This window comes from Sminthopsis crassicaudata, chromosome 3 (assembly GCF_048593235.1).
Source record: "Sminthopsis crassicaudata isolate SCR6 chromosome 3, ASM4859323v1, whole genome shotgun sequence".
Lineage (NCBI taxonomy): Eukaryota > Metazoa > Chordata > Mammalia > Dasyuromorphia > Dasyuridae > Sminthopsis > Sminthopsis crassicaudata.
In genome coordinates this window covers 147,915,874-147,929,150 of record NC_133619.1, presented here as the reverse complement: position 1 = coordinate 147,929,150, position 13,277 = coordinate 147,915,874, and the positions used below count along the sequence as shown (strand labels likewise).

General features: G+C 36.1%; 1 pseudogene; it reads right to left on the bottom strand.

The window, feature by feature from the left end:
• Nucleotides 1–10,705: 10,705 nt before the first annotated feature.
• On the bottom strand, nt 10,706–12,483 carry LOC141561932 (GTP-binding nuclear protein Ran pseudogene; annotated as a pseudogene).
• Between the last annotated feature and the right edge of the window lie 794 nt (nt 12,484–13,277).

Here is a 13,277-nt window from a genome sequence, read left to right as displayed (position 1 = left end):
TCTCCATTTTTTCCCCTTCTTATAATGTACCACAACAAACAGAAGCTTAAAAAAAAAAAAAAAAAAAGCAATACTAGAAATTCATGTTCATATAATTTTATTGTAATATCTCAGATTATAACATTTGGCAATCTCAGTAGTATTTAAGCTCCTTGTGGGCAGGGACTGTTTTGTTTTTTATTTTTTTTTCACCTGGTACCATTAGGTAGGTGATAAAAGTTTCCTAAAATTAATTTATGTGAGTTTCTAGACACAAGGAGACATCATACTTTTTTTTAATTTTTGATTTGCTATGTGATGTCCATGCCTTTGTGGTGCTTAGTAAATATTTAACTTCAATTCCATGATTTCATATGTATGGAACCTCTCTCCACTCACACAGATTGTATTTTCTATATATAACTGATTTGATGATTTCATAAATGACAGTTGGTGGGGAGGGGAATCATTATCTGGTGGCCAATCTTCTATGCTAAGTGTTTCTGCTAATGAACCATTTCTGTCTCTGTCTACTGATAAACAAGTAACGGAAGTCTTTCTAACTTGCTAGAGCCATATGCACTGTATTCCTCTGACATAACTTTGGAGAACCAAGGGTCACCTCCATATAAAGATACATCAGAATAAAATTTTAGTAAAGCTAGTAATTATTTGATAAAGCAAATGTATGATTTTCTGACCCATTAACTGAAATCAGAATCATCAGAAATAAATTAACTACATGGATTCAGGAAAACTGAATTTTTCTTGAGCATTTTTTATCATGATAATGAGAGAAGCGTTGCTACATGATTGTCTAATCCGATTAACTAGCCTGCTAAAAATAACACACTGAGAGTTTTTGCTCCAAATGGGAAACACTTCTTTTCCTTGGATCTTGGAGTTTGTCATCAGGCTTGTGTTCAAGTATTTGCACTGGTCTCAAGTCTTTTTTTTGGTTTCAAGTCATGTCTTTCCACTATTTGCTTGGACTATTTGAACAGGTGGTAGCTTTGTACAAAACATGGTAAATTTGGGGCTTTGTCTGCTTTTTTTTTTTTACAAGGGAAACTGTGAAAAAGAGACCAATCCCTGTTGCTAAACTATTCACACCTGTTCCTGTAATGCCTCTCCCACTTGATTGGAAATCCTTTCTCACCTCTCATGGCATTCATTTTTTTTTAAAGCCTTGGTTATGGACAGGTGTGGAGAGAAAAGATCCGCTGTCTTTCCCTGCTTCCATTGGCAACCAGCCACAAAGACATGTGTGCTGTGGCTTGTGGCTGGTTTGCTAACATAGCTTCAATGAGGCATCTCCTCTGACAGTGGAGACAGGGTTTACAGAAGTATGTTGGGTATAGAGTGGCAATGGGAGAAAGTAGGAGCTGGATTACTGTGGCAGGGGACTACCACATTGGGCCATGGCCACTCCTCCCATCTTACTGGTCCCATGTAGTTTGAGAGCCAGTTTCCATGGGAGAACCAGCCTCAAAGGATAGGGGCTACTCTGGAAGGAAAAAAACTGATAATGATGGGCTTCGGGGCTGCTCTTGGCCATAGATCATAGGCTGCTCTACATGTGAGCCCAGGAGGCAGGGCGGCTTTAGGCACATTGTAGCTTGGTGCTTCCTTGCTTGGTGAGGAGAGATTCCAGAAAGGTTCTCAGGAGCCCAGGGAGGAGAAGGAGGAGGAGGAGGAAGAGGCACAGGCCTTTGTGCACACTCCCTGGAGAGAGATCACAGGCTATACCTCCATCCTCTCCAAGGTGGCCCTGAGCCAAAGGCTTGGCGCATGCTCCCTCAGAAAAGATCATTGGCTGGAGCCACCTACCTCCCCGAGGGGCAGGGAAGGGCTGGGTGTGCAGATCCCTTTGGGGAGAGGTCTCTGGTAGGTTCCCACGAGGTCTGGGGGATATCTCTCCTGCTACCCTGAGGGGAAGAATCCTGGCTTGTGGGAAAACTTTTTTTTTTCCCCAAAGGATTTAACAACTTTGGAGCCCTCGATGCCTCCAGAGAAGTGTGGTCCAGTAAAGCACTAGATAAGGAAGGTTCAACCCACAGCAGTTTAGCAAGGTGGATTCCTAAAGACAGGTTCCCAGTGCTTGTTTTTAATGTATTCGAGCCCCTTAAAGAGTTGGAAAGAATATGAACTCCTTGAAGGCAGGGACCATGTTTTTTGGCTTTCTGTATGTTACCAACCCTTCCTAGAACCTAGAAAGCATTATATAAATGTCTCTTGGCTCCCATGAGTCTCATTTTTCTCACTGCTGCCTATATCCATGTCCTTTCCTGGACATCCCGTAACTCCAAATACCTACACTTATACAAATATGCAGAACTTTCTTTTTGAAAGTATCAACAATCAATAAACAAGCATTTATTTTTTTAATAGTTTTTATTTATCAGATATATGCATGGGTAATTTTACAACATTGACAATTGCCAAACCTTTTGTTCTAATTTTTCCCCTCCTTCCACTGCCCCCCAGATGGCAGGTTGACCAACACATGTTAAATATGATAGAGTACAAATTAAATACAATATATGTATACATGACCAAACAGTTGTTTTGCTGTACAAAAAGAATCGGACTTGGAAATAGTGTACAATTAGCCTGTGAAGGAAATCCAAAATGCAGGCAGACAAAAATAGAGGGATTGGGAATTCTATGTAGTGGTTCACACTCATTTCCCTGAGTTCTTTTGCTGGGTGTAGCTGGTTCAGTTCATTACTGCTCTGTTGAGACTGATTTGGTTCATCTCATTGCTGAAACTGGCCACATCCATCAGAATTGATCATCATATAGTATTGTTGTTGAAGTATACAATGATCTCCTGGTCCTGCTCATTTCACTCAGCATCAGTTCATGTAAGTCTCTCCAGGCCTTTCTGAAATCATCCTGCTGGTCATTTCTTACAGAACAATAATATTCCATAACATTCATATACCACATATTATTCAGCCCTCTCCAATTGATGGGCATCCATGTAGTTTCCAGTTTTAAACAAGCATTTATTAAGGGCCTTCTTGTAATAACAAGGACTTATCCATTGCCAGTCATTGTGCTTGGTCAAAACCAAAGCAATCCCTGCCCTCAAAGTTGTTCATATTATAGGAGAAGAAAGGACCACCATGTATAGAAGTATATATAAAACACATAGAGTACAAGTCTTTAATTCTGAGGTAATCATGGGCATTAGAGGAAGAGCACTAGAAGTTATGGCAACTAGGAATGGCCTTAAGAAGAAGGCAAGACTTAGGTGGGATCTTGAAAGGAAACTAGAATCAAGCAGAAATTAGGAAGGGGTAGGGGTTAAAATGTGGGAGAGGATGGGGCCAGGAAGATTGGAGATGAAATATCATGCTGGAGCAATACTAAGAGAGTTAATTTGGTAGAATGTGTGGGGGGAAATAACAAATAATAAAGCTGAAAAGGTAGGCTTCTGTCAGGTAGCAAAAAATTGGGAGCTACTGGAAAATAGAAACTCCCTATCAGTTCTGTCATTTCCTATTTGTATGACTTTCTGGGCATCTGTTTCTTCATCTACAAAATAATAAGATTGGATTTCATGATTTCTAAAGTCACATAGCTCTGTGTCCAAGGAATCTATCCTTCATTCCTTGCAGACAGCTTCCTGGATCTTCTGCTAAATAAAACAATAGCAGCAAGTATCTCTTTATTTCAAGTCTTTTAAAAGACAGACGGAAATCAGAGCAGCTGCCTTCCATAATAGTTCAGTGTGAAGTGTCTAAATTATCCTGGAACAGTGACTTTATTTTAGATTATATGATCCTGGAAGATCTGGGCTAATTACTGGCTAATTATTGGGGGTGATAATTAGGGTGTTTAAAATTCTGGGTCCTATCAGCTTTACCTGTGTTCCTATAATACCATGACCAACCAGCTTACTTGAGAAGACATTCCTGTTCTCAGAAAATCAAGCCCCAAATATTAGAGGAAAGATTCTATATAGTTCCCAGTAGAGACAAAGCTCATGGGAACCACTGGTGTACTAATTAATGCTTAATAATGGGCTCTCTTGGAGGGGGAAAAAAAACCTAAATAGGACACATTTTTAAATTTAATCTGCATTAATTATCCCTCACCCACTTTCTTTTCTAGACAAATTTTTTTTTTTTTTTTTTTTTAGACAAATTTTTTTAAAATCTACTCTGTTCACTATGTTATTATTCAGTTATTTCGGTCATGTCTACATTTCATGATCCAATTTATGATGTTCTTGACAACGATATTGGAGTAGTTGGCCATTTCCTTCTTTTGACAGATGAGAAAACTGAGGCAAACGGAGTGCCTACTAAGTATCTGAAGCTGTCTTTAAACTCCAATCATCCTGATTCCAGGATTGGCACTCCATCTAATGAACCACCTTCTTGCTATTTACTATACTGTGTATGTGTAGCATTTGATGAATTTCAGGGTATGCATCCTCATACTGAAAATTTAACAATCATCTGTCTTAATCTGGTAGTCTGTATATCACTGTTGGAGACTCATACTAGTATGAAGGGATCCAGAATTTGAGCAATGGAGATAGTCCCAGGGACCCAAATTAAATAGCCAACTTTAACGAAGAGGAAAACAATTAAGCCAAAAGAGCTGAGATACTAATTTTTAGAAGAAGCCCCTATTGCTTGTAAGAGCAAAAGAGCTGGTTGAGCATATTATTAAATGGTATGTATCAGCCTCCTCTGCAAAGGCAAAACAAGTACAGAAGGCAATTGTTCAAACTCAGGAAAAGTAGTAAAAAATTCAGTCTTTATGAATTGTGCTAATTTTATTAACCAAATAACAAGCATTCATTTAGTACTTACTGTGTGCCCAGTACTGTGCTAAGCATTAGAGAAACAAAGAAAGGGAAAAGGCAGTCCCTACTCTCAAGAATCTTGCTGTCTATATGAGTAACTTATTTTTACTTGGAAAAAAATTATTTTAGTTTTTAATTTAAGTCAGCAAGCATTATTAAAGTCCCTACTCTGTGTGACGGACTGAATTGGTTTCAAGTATTAATGGGGAGCATCCTGCTCCAGGATCTCTCATGATTTCGGTTATGGCTGTTCTAAAACCAAATGAGCCTCTAACACTTCCACATTTACCCACTTTCCCAACTCTGACCCTCATGCCTAGAATTCACCCCCTCTTTCACTCTGGGTCTTAGATTCTCTAGCTTCCTTCCAGATTCAGTTGTCTCATTTGTTATCTCATATCTAGATTCTAGGCGGTGGCATTGTGGATAGATTGATCTTCCAGATTTCAAATGATATAGATAAGTAGATATATTTGAATATTTGAATCCACGGGAGCTAAGTTCACTCAATGAAATAATATAGAGGAAAAAGAGAAGAGGGTCCAGCACACATATATGAGGGACACGTATGATTAGTGGGCAAGAACGGATAAGGGTCCTGCAAAGGAAACTCAGAAAGACCGGTCACATAGGAGAAGAACAAGGACAGAACAATGTCATGAAAATCTAGAGTGGAGCAAGTACTCAGGGTAATTAATAATGTTAAAAGCTGCTGAAAAGGCAATCAGAATGAAGATAGAAAAGATCATTAGATTTCACAATTAAGAGATCATTATTAACTTTAGAGAGAACAATTTCAGTTGGATGATGAGGCCGGTAAGCCAGATTGTAGAGGGTTTAGTATCTACAAAAGAGAAAAAGTCATTGTATTTTTCAGAATTATAATTGGAAAATCATGTTTTATGATGCTATCTTGGAGCCTAAGATAGGAAACCTAAATAGGACAATTCTGTGCTAGAACAATAGACTTACATTTCTGTTTTGTACTCTAGTTCTTAACCTCATAGAAATGGCATAGTGATTACAGCTTATAGTTAGGAGGACCTAAGTTCAAATTAGCTCCTAGACAAATCACTTAACTTCTGTCTGCCTTAGTTTCTTTATCTGTAAATGGAGATAATAATAGCACTTCTCAAAGTTGTTGTGAAAATAAATATTTGCAAATGTGCTTTGTAAACAAACCTTAAAGCATTACATAAATAATTGCTATTTTACTTCTTTTTTTACCATTCCTTTTCTGAGTTCCACATTTAAAGGACTTTCCACATTTAGAGGAACTTTTCCAAGTCAGAAGAAAAACCAGAATAATAAGTAGATTGGTGATCATATTAAAAATTTGGTGAAAGAACTGGGAATTTTTAGCCTGTAGAAGAGAAAATTCAATAGGTTTATATTAGCTATCTTCCAGTATTTGAAGGGATTCATGTGGAAGAGATACTTATTCTGATTGGTTCCAAAGGGCAAATAATGGGGAGAAGTTCCAAAGAGACAGATTTAGATTTAATTTAGGGGAAAAAATTAGATAATTAAAACCAGCTGAATGCCAAATAAGTTTCTTCAGGAAGCACCCGCTTCCCTGGAGGTTTTAATCAAAGTCTAGATCACTTGGTAGCAATGTTATAGAAGGGATTTCTTTTGAATCGGATGGCCTGTCCGTTCTAACTCAGAGATTCCTTGACTTATAACTAGTCTACTTATGTGTAGTAAGACATCACACAATGAAGCCATGACTGACAGATGATGAATTTGGGGACCATATCAACTTTATGAAACAATGTACTTAATGGGTAGACACTCAGTCTGTGTTGGCAAGAGAAATATCATATCAGTGAAAACAGATTTTTTTTTTAAACTGTTGAAATATCTTATTTTATTCCTTACTGTGTGACTTGGATAATACATTCCTAAAAGAAAAAGGATGGTCAGGTTTATCTTTTGCTCTCAACTTCTCCTTGGCCAATCCTAGGAATAAGAATGTGCTTAAAAACTTATGCTGATGATGACAGCAGAATTTCCATCATACTGGGGAATATTCCTTTGAGTTTTGTCCCATTAATCTGTGTAACCTGTTGCAGTTCCCTCAGCAAAATTAAGCTCTTTGAAGGTAATGATTGTCCTTCTGTCTTTGTCATCAGTTACTTAGCATAGTGTCTTTTACTCATAGACACTAAATAAATGTTGAATTGAATTTCTAGAAATAGTACTGACAAAATTGTTTTTATTTAGTTGAGAAAAATTGTCTCATTTGTAATTTATTTTTATTTGTGTTCCTCGATCTGGTTGATTAATTAAGGGAGTTTGCATTAAAGAATGACACTACTAGCTTGTGTTAGTTTTACTAGTTCTATATGTTTTACTTTATGAAAGTTTTAAAAATAAATTTAATTATAGAAATTCAACACACATTTATTGAATAACTATGATGTGCAAAGATCTAACTTGTATGTCAACAGCTTTTAGAAACTCCTATTTTTATGGCTGGTTGGCTACATTTTGAAACTTCTGAACTTGGGGCTGTTGGAGAAGCTAACCCAAGGTTGGTCTTCTGCAGGAAACCCCCTTTTTCAAAGATTGATTATCAAATCACACTACTTGCCTCTTCATGGCTGCTCTATAATTTGGGAATTATGTTGTCTCTTCGAGGATGGGTCCCTGAAATCAGTTCATTCAGTGTGGGCTAGAACATAAGTAAATTCCAATTCTTTTCCCCACTCCAGCTATTAATGACTTAATTAATGAAACCCAGACGTCCCTTAATTCTGTTACTCTCATAGGCTCTTGCAGATAAGGTGAAGTGAATAAAAAGAATGAATTATTAGTGAACACTCCCTTTTATAGGCCAGCCCATAGGATAACTCCTCTCAAGATGTCAATCCCAGAGATTATGAGCCAAAATAATTTATTTTGGGGGCAGCTCCAGTCACTGAAATGTATTCCAGAGATGTCCTTTAATAAGGTGCCAATGGGCATGTACACACCCTCTATAAGGAAACACTTTCAAAAATCTGAAACAAAAATCTGTAAGCTCATCAAATTGATCAGGGAACACCCATGGGAGTTTCCATGAATGACCTTCTAGTATGGGACTCAGCCAGTTTATGCCACTCTGCTACCTCTGTAGATTCCTCTACATTGTGAGAAATTTAAGAGTAGAAAGTATGATTCAATTCAATAAGCATTTATTAATCATTTATTAAGTTCAAAGTGCTATTATAGAGATTGTAGACACAAATACAAAGGAAATACAATATCTGGCTTTAAGAAGCTTAAATTCTATGACTCATCCAATTCTTTAACTGTGATTTTAAAAAATCTTCCCAGTCATTTCATGCCATGTGATCTCCACTTGGTTTGCTATTCTCACCTCTTCCCTACTGGGACTTCACAGCTGAAACTATCCTGGACCCTGTTTAGTGAACTTTCATTCTATCTTATACATATACAAGCCTCCATCTTTCTTCTCACCACTTTTGTTTCATGATACTGTGTCTTCTCCATTCCTGCCATTATCTCCATCTTCTCATCACCTGAGCCTTAGTCATCTCCCCTCTATTACATGGTTCTCCAATTTATCCCTCCTCCAGCTTCCCTTTAGGGACTGTCTTCTGCTAAGAGAAGGTAAAATCCTTGAAGACAGACATTGTTTTGATTGCTTATATTTATATCCCCAGGCCTTTGTCTACCTTTCAAATAAAAAATGACACCACTCATAATGACACAAAGTTAAGTTGAGAAGAAGGAAGAACCACTAGGAGGATTTTTTTATTTATTTATTTTTTTTTTTGCAAGGCAGCAACGTGTATGTGTTTGACAAAGTCATAGTGTATGGAATCTGTGGCTGAAAAAAAAATCATACTTAGAACAAAAAGTCAGGTAGTGAGTGACCAGGAACCTGCATTTCAATATGTCTTAGAAGTATTACCAGGAGTGTATTGGTAAATATTTAACAACTAGTTATGGGGTGGGATAGGGAATATATACAAGACATATTTTTCTAAGTTTAATCTGCATTAACATTTTTTCTTTCATATTCTTAAATCTGGAAGATCACTAAAACAATAAAATGACATTGATTCGTAACACTTGTTGATTTTAAGAATATAAATGCTGACACTGAAAATTGATCGATTGGGTGGACTGATCCTCTTCCCTAGGCTCTCTCATACCCCTTCAAATATGTAATGCATCTCCACTCCTTGAAATTCCTTCCATAAGGAAAGTACTAAAGACAAGTATTATAATATTATGTTGTTCAGTCACAAGCTATTTTCCATAACTCTCTAGTTTGTTTTTGACAAAGATACAGAGAGATTTGCCATTTCCTTCTCCAGTTCATTTTATGGATGAGGAAACTGAGGCAAATAAGTTTAAGTGCCTACTAAGTATCTGAGGCCATATTTTAACTCAGATCTTCCTGATTCCAAGCCTGATGCAAAACCATACTCCATCCTCACTTCCCCCACCTCTGCAAAAAAAAAAAAAAAAAGAAAGAAAGAGAGAGAGAGAAAGTCTGCGCTATGAGCTCATCATTTCACTAGGTGACTTCAATGCAGATTGTCTGGATTTCAATCTTTTCAGATATTAACATGTCAAAAAGAAAAAAAGGAAAAAAAAAAGAACCCAGCAGTTTAGTCAGTTTGGACCATATCAATATGTTCAGAATTGTAATCTATTGAAATAGCTGGGGGGGGGGGGAATGGGGGAGATGATATTGTGTAACTCTTTCTGGAGCCCTGAGTCACTAGAAACCAAAGAAATAGGATAATAGGATACAGTCAGTTCATTGTGGACTTAACCTGTTATCCCAAGTTTCAGACTTCAGTTCTTGAGCAGTTGGACAGCTCTTTACTATTGTCTTTTAGCTCCTCTAGAGGGCAGCTAGTCACAGTGTCCTTGCTGAGCCCTAATGTTGGAAAACCCTTTTATTTAATAATTAGCTTAGAAACTAATTCTGGAGTCATATCAGTGAGTATGCTACATCATCCTCCTAGCTGCTTTTGCAACTCTTTATAAGGAAGGGTACATGCAGATTTACTAACACTTCTTACATTTTTTAGTCTCTCTCTCAGACTGATGAAATGTCTTTCCATATCCAATATGTGAATAATAATAGTATTTATTGTAAGTGCTTTATATCATTCAATTATGCACATTATATTAATAATGTTTTATATTTTTTTATAATCTTCAGTTGCATATTCTGAAATATAGTGTTAAGTGTCTGAGATCAGATTTGAACTCAGGTCCTCCTGACTCCACTGTGCCACCTAGCTGCCCCCTCATCTGTAAAATGAGAAGGCTGAGGATAGAATGTTGAATTTGGGGACAGGAAGATTTGTGTTCATATTCTGCCTTAGACACTAGCTATATGATGCTGGACCAATGATGACCTCTTTGAAACTCAGTTTCCTCATCTGTAAAATAAGAAGGCTTGACTTGATGTTCTCTGAGTTCTCTTCTAGCTCTAAATCTCTGCTCCTTTGACCTTTTTTTTATGAGAAGGATTGGTTACAAATTTCTTTTTCTCTTTCTTCTCTTCCTCCTCCTTTTTTTCTTCCTTTTTAGATATTAGAAATACAATTATTATGATCTGATTTAAAAAATGGAATGAGAATGACATTAACAAACAAGATTCATCACTGAATGTTGTGATGGGACTATAGCAATCTTACACTTGAAACTCAAAGGGAATGTAAACAGCTAAATACACAGGACCAAAATATGAATTGCATTTTTTAAATTGCCATATTCACTAGCCATTCCTCTCTTTCAGCATCCCATAGATTAAGTATATATTCTGCTCAGCTATATAATAAAATACCAAACAGCCTATGCCATTGATATCACAGGACAACTGGCTATAAAACTAGATCTATGACACCAGGTTTTAGCTTCATTCCCTTACAGATCTTCTTCATCAAGGAGCACAGTTGTTTGAACAATCTGTAAATCCTGTTCAGACTGTGCTGCCACTGCTGAGTTCATGACAATCTCAAGAGAAGGCATGACAACAAACTTAGATTAAGGTCTCTAATAAGCCTTCTAGCAGATCAAAGAAAGGGCTTTTCAAAGTTGTAGTTATTGTAGGTTCCATAATTTGGAAGAATTGTCTTCCTATGGAAGACAATTGATTTAACTTTGGCTTTTCTGTCTTTAATATCTACTTTGCTGTTACATAACAGAATAGGGATATTTTCAAATATCCAAACCAGTCCTCTATGCCAGTTAGGTCCATTCTTTTACATCAGACATTATAATGGTGCACTGAGCTTGAATGCAATAACTATCCAACCACTAAATTTCTCTTGGCCAACTGTTTGCCATATGTTGGATTTAATAGGACTTCTGTTAAAATGGAACTTGAGAGGTTGGACTTCAACATGCAAGGTGGCTATATACATTTCAAATTCACCAGTCAAATGATGTGTTACAAAGGTGGTTTTTCCAGTACCTCCATCACCAACTCATACAAGTTTGAATTGTACTTGGGACTCTTCTTGGGTAGTATTGTGATAGTTCTCTCGGAAGTGTCTGTCTCCACTTGACTAAAAGATCTTAACTCCAAATTTCTCTTCATATATTCCAATCCTGTCTCTGATAAATACTGGCTGTGTGACCATGTAAATCATATAAATTCTTGGTGCTCCAGGCAATTTTCTAGGACTATAAGTTACAGATGAGTCACCAAGTTTCATTGCTGGAGGGAGTTTACAAATAAAAATGTTCCACTGGGAAATGAGTGTAAACTGTACTTTTGTTTTTCTTCCCAGGTTATTTTTACCTTCTGAATCCAATTCTTCCGGTGCAACAAGAAATTCGGTTCTGCACACAAATATTGTATCTAGGATATACTATAACATATTTAACATGTATAGGAATGCCTGCCATCTAGGGGAGGGGGTGGAGGGAAGGAGGGGAAAATTCAGAACAGAAGTGAGTGCAAGGGATAATGTTGTAAAAATAATTACCCATGCATATATATGTACTATCAAGAAAAAGTTATAATTATAAAATTAATTTTCTTAAATTAAAATAAATTAAAATTAAAATTAAATTAAATTTCTTAAAAAATAAAGTTAAAAAAAACAAATAAAAGTGTTCCCTATATCAATAGAATAATAAGTCTAAACACCTGCTCCCCAAGAAATCCCCCATAGGATCAAGGTGAATATATACAAAACAAGTAATAATGACAGCTAACATTTTTATAGCACTTTATAACATTTTCTTACTTGATCTTCATAACAGCCCTAGATGGTAGATATCATAGAGATTATTTTCATCTCTTTGAAGAAGAGGAAAAGGAAACTCAGAAAATTGAAGTAACTTGCTTGTAAGCTTGTAAGCATCAAAGGAAGGATTCAAATTTGGTAGATACACTTATATCACAGATCACCAAACTAATTCTAAAAATAACTCAGGGATACATTTGTGTCTACAATAAAGGAAAGGATAATATAATTTATTATGGATTTGTTTGTTTGCTTTTTTCCTCAAAAGGCACAAATGCCAAAAATTCCTAGTTTTCAGGAATATGTACATCACATTGAATAACAAATAAAAGGAAGACAACAGCTTTATTCTATAATATCTCATAATCAGTGAGAAGTTCATTAACATCTACAAAGTAACTAGTAAGATCTATTATATGAACATTTGAAGTATATCTGTACCACCATCTCGATTCCTTAATTATAGTGTTTAAAGAAATAAATGCTAAGGTGCCATAACTGTCTCCTAAAAATTTGCTTTGGGGATAAAACTTTTAATAGTTGATCTAAGTCCCAAGATAAATGGGATTGTGTGTGTGTGTGTGTGTGTGTGTGTGTGTGTGTGCGCGCGCATGCATAAGCATATGCATGTGTATGTGTGGGCAACACACACATACATACATATGCATGTGTTTATAGAAAAATAAAATGAAATTCATCCAAACATTTCTAATTATGTAAGGAAGAGGCAGGAAAATCTATAGCTTTCTTAATGTGAAAAAAAGAAAAGCTTACAGATAAGTACATGACGTAGGTGACATAGAAACCCTTATTTTTCCCTAGGGAGAATTATTTGACTTAATTCAATTAAAAATATGCCTGTTATTTTGACTTTTTATAAACTATTAGTGATATTTAAAAAGTCTAAAGGTACAATTCAAAAAGAACAATGTCCTAGATTAGAGAGTGGGGATGGGACATTACAGAGTAGAAAATCATCAGGATAATATATTATTCATCTAATCAAATTCTAGCTTATGTTATACTTATCTGCATACAATATTTTATCTTTAGCTAAAGCTATTCCAACTTGACCTATTTAAATGTTACTGAATATAAAAAAATGAAAAAAAAGATAAAGGGACAGACAATAATATGGGCTATTATAATGTACTTTAACTGATACAAAGCAATTTTCACTGGCCAAAAGGGTTGAGAAATTATCTGAGCCAGAAAATACTTTATCTTCCTACAAAAGAGAA